The sequence below is a fragment of the Pinus tabuliformis genome, chromosome 7 (assembly GCF_031772625.1).
Source record: "Pinus tabuliformis cultivar Carrire ecotype Pingquan chromosome 7, CPIR1, whole genome shotgun sequence".
Lineage (NCBI taxonomy): Eukaryota > Viridiplantae > Streptophyta > Pinopsida > Pinales > Pinaceae > Pinus > Pinus tabuliformis.
In genome coordinates, this window is record NC_142293.1 from 1,153,879,251 (window position 1) to 1,153,889,425 (window position 10,175).

Sequence of the window (10,175 nt, forward strand, 5' to 3'; positions counted from 1 at the left end):
TAGAAATAAGCCTCTTCAATGGGGAAACCTCCTTTACATTACACAAATGAACAATTCTTGGATGATAAAAATGACAAGAACTCCTTTCTATATATAGGATTCTAAGGGGTCATAATATAATCAGAGCTGACATAACAATAGTGGGCTTCTATGGGGCACAACAATAACAATATGGGGACTACATGGGCACAAAAATATAATATGGGGGTTGTAATAATAACAATAAGGGGTTACACTAGTAGTATAGGGACCTACCAAGTCTTATCATATTGGCCTCTCAACGCATGTTTACCCTAGTTGGCTAGTTGCTTGGGTAGATGTGGGAGGAGGGTGTTACAATTGGTTTTAGGTTGTTCATTCTCATGTTCAAAGGGAACATGTGAGAATGGTGTAACACATTGACTAATGACTCCATTCACTCTTTCGAACAAACTTTCATAGAGTCATGTCATGCTTTCAATTTCTATGATCGTAAAGCTCTTAATAAGAAAATTTAAGAAACGCGAAAAAGTAGATGATGAATCTGTTCAAGTTTTTCACGATTGTTTCATCCACTACTACTATGAATTTCCTGAAGATGAAGTCGATTGGACTTTCTTGGTAGACAAATTTCTATATCTTGTTCACATTTGAGAAAATCCACATGAATTATAATCTTTTGAACCTCTCCCAACATACCTAGCCGTTAGAGCTTCTAAATCTTAGATGGATAAAGTTGATGTTCAAATTGGCCTTCCGTGCCCTTCTCATCAAACAAATCTAGTTCTGTAAATCAAGGTGGGAGAAGTTGAGAATTCATCTGTTTTCTCTTACCCCACATACTAATAATTTTAGCACACGCTTGGATTGTGACTCTGATGGTTGTGATGAAGTGTTATCTCCTCATCCCCCATCCTTTGGTCCCTCTAATCCTCTGGATTGTGATGTCTTGTGTTCACCTGTTTTAAATTTCTCTTGTGATATTCATGAGGATTAAGTTCCGGATGGAGTTGGTGTTGAAAAGCCAACGTGTGATATCATTTTTTATGAGTATGTGTGGGAATCTAAAAAAGAATCTACGATGAAGGATGATCTCCTTCTGTCTGGGCCTCTTTTACATTCTCCTGGCATTTTTCACAATTCTATCATTCCTGTTCAATCTTGTGGAAAATCTGTTTTTGATGTTACCACTTTTGATCATTCACATGAATTATGAAATGCCAATTTTTCATTTAAATGCGGAGAGGACAAATATTTTATGCCTAATCCTCCCAATCTCTCATCTTACCTTTCTGGGAACATAGAGGGTGAAATTTCTCATTCCCCATCATCCCCTCTTTATGATTTGTCAAATCATGAGGATGCCTCCGTTTTTAATCTTGAACTTTCTGATCATGGCTGTCGTGATCTTTTCATTGATTCATTTTATCATGATTCTAATTCTTCCACTGTCGTTCTTTCTAATCCAACGGTCTTCGATGATTCATATTTTGATGAATTGGAACCTCCCCAAGTTGTCAAGGAACTTCAGCTTGAGATGATGGTTGTGTCAGGTTCTCATAGCCTTGAGGTCAGTTTCACTTCCTATCATAAATGTGTTGGATATTTCTAGGCTCCTCATCGCTCTATTGTACACGGTGAAAATCAATCTATTTTACAATTTTTGCATCCTCCATCTGTATCACATAATCCTATCACTCAGTCATTCGAGGAATCCTACATAGAGATCACCGTTGGAAAATGTAAATTTTCTTCTTTCTTCATGCTTTCTCATTTTTCAAGTTCAAAAACTTATGTTTGCATGTCTTCAACTTGCAATGTGTTTGAATACAATGGTACATCTACAAAGTGCCTTTCATGCAATTTTTTATTTTACTTTTCTACGGGTTCTTTCAAACTTCGAACATTTTGGTTTGTATTATCTTATTTTTTTTGTTTATTGGTATGCTTGTATATCTTTCTTGACATGCATTCCCTCGCCCACATAGGCCAGCTAATGCACTAGTGGCTACATTAGAAGTATTACTTTACATAAGTTTGGCCTATGCTCTATTTATGTTAGGAGTAGGTGTAGTCTTTCCTTATTTGTTGTTTCCTTTAATTTACTTTACCTCATTTTTCTTTTACCCTTCTTCTTTCCTTTCATTTGTTTTCTTTTCAGTTATAGGTTAGCTTATGCATGAGACCATGTTTGGATCCTAGGAAAGCTCGATGAAATCAAAGAGGAAGTTGTACTACTATAAACACTTGGTTATCTTTCTATTCCCTCTATTTATGTGAATATTGCATTTATTTTTAGTAGATGATACTCTGACGGAAAATACGTTCCTTTCGGAGAGAGTCATGGTGAAATCATGATGCTTGCACTTTTAACTAATATGCCTACTCTAATCGGTATTTTTATTTTCAGTTAACCCTTGTCAACTAAGTCGAGTAGAGTAAGGAGAGGGGGGAAACCTTGACAAGTATGTCAAAGGTATATATAAATATCCTTCTCTGAAGGGACAACCTCTTCTACTCTCAATAAGTCGGGATCCCTCTTCCACCCCATGAAATAAATAAGTGCCTAGGCATAGTTCTTTGAACAAAGAAAAATGAGAAAAATGAAAAATGAAATAAAGGGAGAAAGATGATAAAGGCTTCATGTGTAGAGAGGTGAAGCAAGCAACTCTGTCGGGGTACTGTCTAGGCTTGCTGGCAGTGGAGCAATGCTTGTGTTCCTGTAGTGACTTCATCGGGGCACTGTCTAGGCCTTCTGGAAGTAGAGCAACAACAGAGATGAAAATTAAGCCTCTGACAATATATTTTACCTATGCATCTACATACTCCTCATCCCCAATCAAAACAACTAAGTTTGACTTGCCTTGGTATGTGTGCTACTGATCAAGTGAATGGTAGGTACTATATATTTAACTCAAGCTAAGTGAAGAAGCTATGATAAAAAAGGAACTAAACAATACTTTCGGAAGAGTTAGACCTATTTTTCATGAGACAAGATCCATACAGAGAGTTGGAGTTATACTAGCGTGTCACCAACGTTGTAGCAGCTACAATGACCCTCCAAAATATTTCCCATACTTCAATTTTAGAGCCTCCCTTCTTATCCACAACAACTCACCTCGCACTGATCCAAGTATCCATGCTTCGATTGATACTTATCTTTTCACTTTTGCCTATGTTTTCCCGCTTAACTTATCTTTCTAAGTCACAAGCTGATCTCCCAACTTGGTCTCACAGAAGTTCTAAGCTTGCCTCATCCTTGAGGGCAAGTAGCCTTGATGATAGGAATTATGTAGTTAGAAATGGCAGTCATCCCTGAGCTCAGAAACTACACAGTCATAGAAGGTAGCCCAACAATGAGCCCAGAAACTACACAACCCTCACCAAGCTCAGAAACTGTGCAATACAATGGGCCGAAAAGTTTCCTAGTTCCCTAGAAATGTGCAGTCTTTCTCAGAAGTGTGCATGGAAAGTTTCCTCGGAAAAAAAAAAAAAGCATCCCTAAAAAGTAGGGATCTATTTTTAGTATCTCGAAGAACGCACTTGCACTATTTTTATAAACTTCCACCAAGTGTCACTCTTTCCTTAATTTTAGGCATGCGCGTCATAAACGCTAACTCACCCAAATCTATTTAATCGAAACTTCTAGAGCTCATTTTTATACTCAATCTTGGAGCTCTAGCATTCCCGAGGAGATAATGGAAACTTCGGTGCGATCATCGTTGCTTTCCCAGGTGAGTTTTGTTTTTGTCATATTTTGTCGCTTTTTCTGTCTCTTTTGTCCTTTGGCTTGTGTGTGTTATTTCACTTGTTTCACTTCATGGTTGTTGGAATTTTAACTTTTGTTACTTGTAGAAGTGTTGTTTTCATTTTTATATTTCCTTTCCTAAGTGTCGCATTAGTTTTCATGTTTTTGCACCAACGGTTGTCGTTGCGGTGAATCACCTCACATACTTCATTTTCCTTATGTTTGATTAATTTATATACTTGATTCACATGCACTTATTCACATGAATTTACTCGCACATACTCATATATGCACTCAGCTTCACACTATCTCTCAGATCTGCTCATTTTCCACACTTCCCTTGGGAAGATTTGCACTTCCCTTCAGTGGTTTTCAATTTACCCAACTGGCATTGCACAATCCTAATGCTCAATCCATAAGATTGGCCTATGGAATTGTGCAGTGCATATTCCAATCTGGCTCCAACTGCATATTTCGCAATCATAGGAGCCATCCTATCATCGTGGCCATTGAGACTGCGCAATGTGCATTCTCTCACAGGCCTCTTCCTAGGCTAAACTATGCATTGCACAATTTCAAGACACAAGTTTCAACCTTGGCTACTGGGACTGTGCAGTGCATAATTCCCACATGAATCCAGTCCCTCTTTCTATTGATAATTACACAATCGTCCCCATTAGATTCCCAATTCACTGCTTGAACTTGCCTTGTAAGTAAATTTTCTTAAGATTGAGATTTTATTGCCATGAGTGTCCTTTCTGTCCAACATGTATAGCAGTTATTTAGAACCTATCTAGCAGTCACTATTACCATGGCACCCGAGCGAGCTCCTCCAAAAGAAACAATTGAGAGAAGTACCAGGGAAGCAGTTGAGGAAACATCAGTTGATTTGCTAGTGTATGTAGATACTCAGTTGTTTATAGAAAAGGGTTCACTGAAATGGCAACAGGTTAAAGATACTTTTACAAATGACTTAGAGGAAAACTTAGAGGACTGGCAGGTTTATCTTAACATTCAGAAGTCAGGGCTATACAAGGTTTCATTCAGGTATCCAACTTTCTCATGTGTCAATGTCATCAGTTGGATTGTCTCACACATGAATCAGAATACCATGACATTGAGCAATGCCAACGGGCATAAGAATTTTAGTAAATATCACTTGCCTGAGCTAATGGAGTGCATGGAATCACTCTTCTATGCCACCCAAAGCTATCTCAACACAAGAGACATTGTCAAAGGTTTGGTGAAGGAGCCATCGAAGTTTCAACAGACGGCCACCCATGTGTACAAGACAAATTCCCTCAGGAAGGCCTACCATCTCTTGGTTATCTTCACTTGCAGGATCCAAGGTCAATAGAAAACAAAAACCTTTCCTGAAGGGTGGGAAGTCTTATTGGACCAAGTTGTGAATGATGGGAAGTCATTCAATTGGTTAGATCTATTGGCTTGATAGTTGAAGGCCCATGTAGCACAGGTTTAGAATCCTCCCGAGGGTGGGTGAGTAAGTTTTTATATGTCGTCATACTTACTGGATGCAATATGTGCACAACAACAGTTCCATGGCATGAACTAGACATAGACACCATGAAAAACTACCATGCACATCTATTGCAAGTTTCTTTCGGAATGTAGTGATCAAAGAGTAATGGCATGACTAAATAACCACTTCATCATCCTGTTGTACAAGCTCATCTTTGAAGAAGATCCACCTTGCATGTCACGAGAAGAAATGGAGGTGATAACAGACATCACTGATTAGTATGCCTCACTAGGTGGAACCTTCATTAGAGTGATTGGTGGAGAGAATCCTCCACATGTTTTACCAAGGTATGTCACCGACAAACTTGTCATGAAAGAAGTATCATGCCATATCGTCATATGTGATCATAAACGCTACATAGGAAGAAGAAATCACCAAGTCCCACTCTTCCTTTCAGATTGGATTATACGAGATAAAGAACGTGAAAGCAATGGATGTCGAGGCAAAGGAGATAGTGAGATTTGAATTTGAAATTCGGTACTTTAATTTTTATGATCCCCATTATATTTGTAAATACCACTGTGCGAGAGTTTAGTTTCCATGGATTGGTGAGGAATTCCATTGGCCAGAGTAGGATCCATGGAGGAACTATTACAATGCCTCCATACTCCATGAGGTCATCAACTTCGTAGGGACTACACAGGCTTCTCCACAAATGACAACTTCCAGAAGAAACAAAAACAAAAGGAAACAATCCCATGCAGGACAAGGGAAAGAGGAAGATTGTGGGCAGTCGAGAGGGAGAACAAATATGCAATATGAAATCAGATCCTATTAGCATGAAAGAAAATTCAGCAGTAGATGCAAAGAGGAAGAAGAGGATACATAGAGCATAGAGGAGGAAGAGAGAAAAGCAGAGGTTGTAGGAGACAAAACTGAAGCTACAAGAGACAGAGCAGAAGTTGAAGGAAGAATAGGAGTTGAGGAGGAGTTAATGATAAGAGAAGTAGAAGTAGGAGGAAGAACAAATTAAGGCTTGATGGCAGAGGAAACAACACCGATAAAGGTTGAAGAGTAGGAGTAGAACCATCCAGTAACCGAGGAGGAAGCTGAACAGATGTAGGATCAGGACCTTTTTCAGTAGATTGAGCAATTGATTGAAGTGATAGACATGGAGATGGAACAGGCACAACAGAATGAAACTATGTTAATCTGATACCAAGCGCACCATAGGTCATCCCACAGTCTCCACCAGCTCCAACAGTAGAGCTAGCCCCGAGCGATAAAGTGGGTGTTGTTCCCCTGGATGATGATCGGGTAATAGATGTGTACAATATATCATTCGATGATTTCCAAAGGAGGATTGTACAAGCACAGACAAATAACTATTGGCATTATGATTCTGGTATGGCTCTATGTTACAGGTGTTGTACTTGATGGAAACTCTCTTAAGTGGCAATGCTCTGTTCAGGCTCTCAAAATGTTGGAAAATAAGAGGTACGCAGGTATACTGTACAAAAGCTGCGGACCTGAAGGTATATCATAGATAAAGTGCGTACATATCCACAGGTTACTCGTTCATGAGGTGCGGACCCCCAGTTCACTCACTTCAAGGCAGAGAAGCACGCTCACGTGGGGTTTCTTATGTTTGGCCCGTGGTATAGGATCTAATTTAGCCCCGGTTTGGATCCCTTGTATTTGTTATTGATGGTTTTGTCCCATGGTGTGGATAAGGGCTTGACTATAAATAGAGAAGGAGATCACTTGGCCAATGTATCTTTGCAAATTGTATATCTTAAGATCTGAAACATTGGGTTATCGGTTTAAAAGCTTGATCTATATAAAAGAGAAGTTGAAAGTGAATCTATGAAGTGTGATCTCTCGGGCGCATGATCAGATCTGGGCATCTGACTATTTGTGGCACACTGGTGGACTGCCAATTCGGCCCTAATCAGAGGCTCGCAGGTGATTAACAATGCAAGTGTGGGGGTACGCACAACAGAAGAAGGCGCAGTGCGTCGGTACGCAGAGCAGAAGAAGGCGCAGTGCGTGGGTACGCAGCGCGATAGAGGTTCAGGTGCGGAAGAACAGTAAAGGTACGCGGCATGGCAGAGGTTCAAGTGTGGAGGCACAGTGAAAGTACGCGGCGCTACAGAAGCCGCAGGTGCGTAGATACGTGGCGCGATAGCATCTGAGGGTGCATGGCCACAGTAGTAGTACGCGGCGTGATTGAAGAAGCAGTGCGTGGGTATGCGGTGCAGTGGAAGGCTCTCTGTGGGGATACGCAGAGACGCAGAAGGTGAAGTGCGAAGCCACGCAGTCCAGATAAAGAAAAATTGCGTATCTGTCCTAAAACATTTGTTAATCATCTTCTACTTATTGCTGCAGAGTTCTGGGTTTATATTTCTGGTACTATCTTTCTGCTTACAGCATTCTGAGAAGTTGGGTAATTCTTGGAGTTTGGGTAATTTGCATGTACTTGATGATTATTTGATATTCTTGGATCCAGTTTGAAAATTTATGAAAAGTGGTCCTTGAAAGAAAAGAAGTAGGGGGTTGTAGCTCCCTTCCAGGAGAGACTGGAAAACGAGAGAGAGTTGTAGCTCTCTACAGGTTGCAGCCTGCGTACTGGTAAAGGACTGCACCAGTACAAAATCATTGTAAAAGGAGTTTCTAATTGAAAGAAGATAGAGACATATTGCAGCAGGTGGTTTTCACCCACATTGGGTTTCCACCTTATATTTGGTGTTCTTTGGTGTGACTATCTATTTTTCTTGTTCATGCTCATTGTTTTATGGTACTGACATACAAGAATAATTCAAAGTATAAATAAGGAAGATTTATTAAAAAGAACTAGATAATACTGATTCACCCCCCCTCTCAGTATTATTTCCAACAATTGGTATCAGAGCAAGTCCTTCAGAGAAGCTTGATCGCTTGAAGGAAGATCATTCATCATGAGCAACTATGAGAGGGAAGCATCAATCAGGCCACCAATTTTTGATGGGACAAACTTCAATTATTGGAAGGTAAGAGTTACTACCTATCTTCAATCTCTTGGTACAGAAGTTTGGGATATCATAGATACAGGCTACACTTTTCCTTTAGCTACTCCTACAGATCCGACCGAGAAGAAGAAATATGAAACAAATGCTAAAGTAGTCAATACTCTGCTGGGATGCTTATCTCAAACAGAATTCGTGAAGGTTATGCAATATAAATCCGCAAAGGAAATATGGGACAAGATTGTCTTGAGCTATGAAGGAGATGAACAGGTAAAGCATGCTAAACTTCAAACCCTCAGGATTCAGTATGAGAATCTCAGAATGTATAATGATGAAAGTGTGGCTAACTATTTCCTTCGGGTAGACGAGATTGTTAATTGCATGAAAAACTTGGGTGAAGAAATAAAAGAGGCTATTGTGGTTGAAAAAGTTTTAAGATCATTGTCCCACAAGTTTGAATCTAAAGTGTCTGCAATAGAAGAAAAGGAAAATCTACGAACTCTTACTATGTCTCAGCTACACGGAATTCTAACTGCTTATGAAATGAGAAAAGGAGGTCCATCAGATAGGAGAGAAGCTGCTTTCAAGGCTTCAGGCAAAGGAGAATACTATGAAGCAAGTCACGCACCAGAAGAAGAAGAAGAATCAAATTTTGTTAGAAATCTTCAACGGGGTACTGGAAGGTTCAGAGGTAAGTTACCTTTTAAATGTTTTGCTTGTGGAAGAGTAGGTCATTATGCTATGAAATGTCCTCATAAGGATAAGATTGACAAAGGAAAGGAACCTGCTAGATGGAACAAGAAACAGAATGCAAAAAGCTACTACACTCATGAAGATAGTGATGGTCTATCAAATAGTGATGAAGATGAACGAGGTAATGACTATAAACTTTTAATGGCATTTGAAGATGATGATTACATGGATGTTATAGATGTGGATAGCCTTTATGAAGAAATTTCTAGACTCAAGAGATGTATACAAGAAAAGAATATGATCATTGATACTCTACAATTTCAAATTGATGAAAAGGAAAAATATCTTGAAAAATTAGAAGGTAAAATTGTTGGTCTTAGAAAAGAGATTGAGAAAACAAAGGCTATTAATCTTAAGTTTGTCAAAGGATCTGAAACTCTGGATGAGATCATCAATGTACATCGTTCTCCACTAAACAAGACAGGTCTAGGGTATAATGGAGAAACTTCTCAAGCATCCACCTCAAAGAGTTATCTTGATGCAGCAAGAAGGAATGAGCAAAAGCACAATGGAGATCACCAGGTAAAGCAGGGACGAATTACATCAAGAACAAACAAAGACTATCAGGTAAACCAGGGGCAATCCGTCCTAAGGATGAACAAAAGCTACAACCAGCCACAGGTAAAATCCTCTCAATTTGCTTCAAGAATGGATGACAATAGAAATTACAATCATTTGGCTGGAAGATTTGATAACCGCAAAAGTTTCTTCAATGGACAATGCTTCTCTTGCCATAACTTTGGTCACAAAGCAGCTCAATGTGTTGCATATAAAACAATCATGACTAGAGAAGCTCAAAAACAAAGAAGTATGTCCGGGATTACAAAAAGGACCTATAACAACTTTTTGGCTCTTGAAAATGAAGTTGAATGTTCTATTTGCAATAACTTTGGTCATGAAGATTCTGAATGCAGGAGCAGGTTTCAGCAGACAAAGGAACAAGCCTCAAGCACCAAAACATGGAGAATAAAGGAACCACAAACAGAAAGATGTGGGATAGCATTTTATGCAGAGGGACAGGAAAATCTATGGTACATTGACAGTGGATGTTCAAACCACATGACAGGTGATAAAGAAAAACTTGAATCATATTCTGCTTTAGAAAAGGGAAAGAAAGTTTCTTTTGGAAATGATACTCCTGCAGCTATAAAAGGAAAAGGCACTGCTCAGTTAAAAGAAAAGGTCAAAGCTGGAAATGTTTTGTATGTTG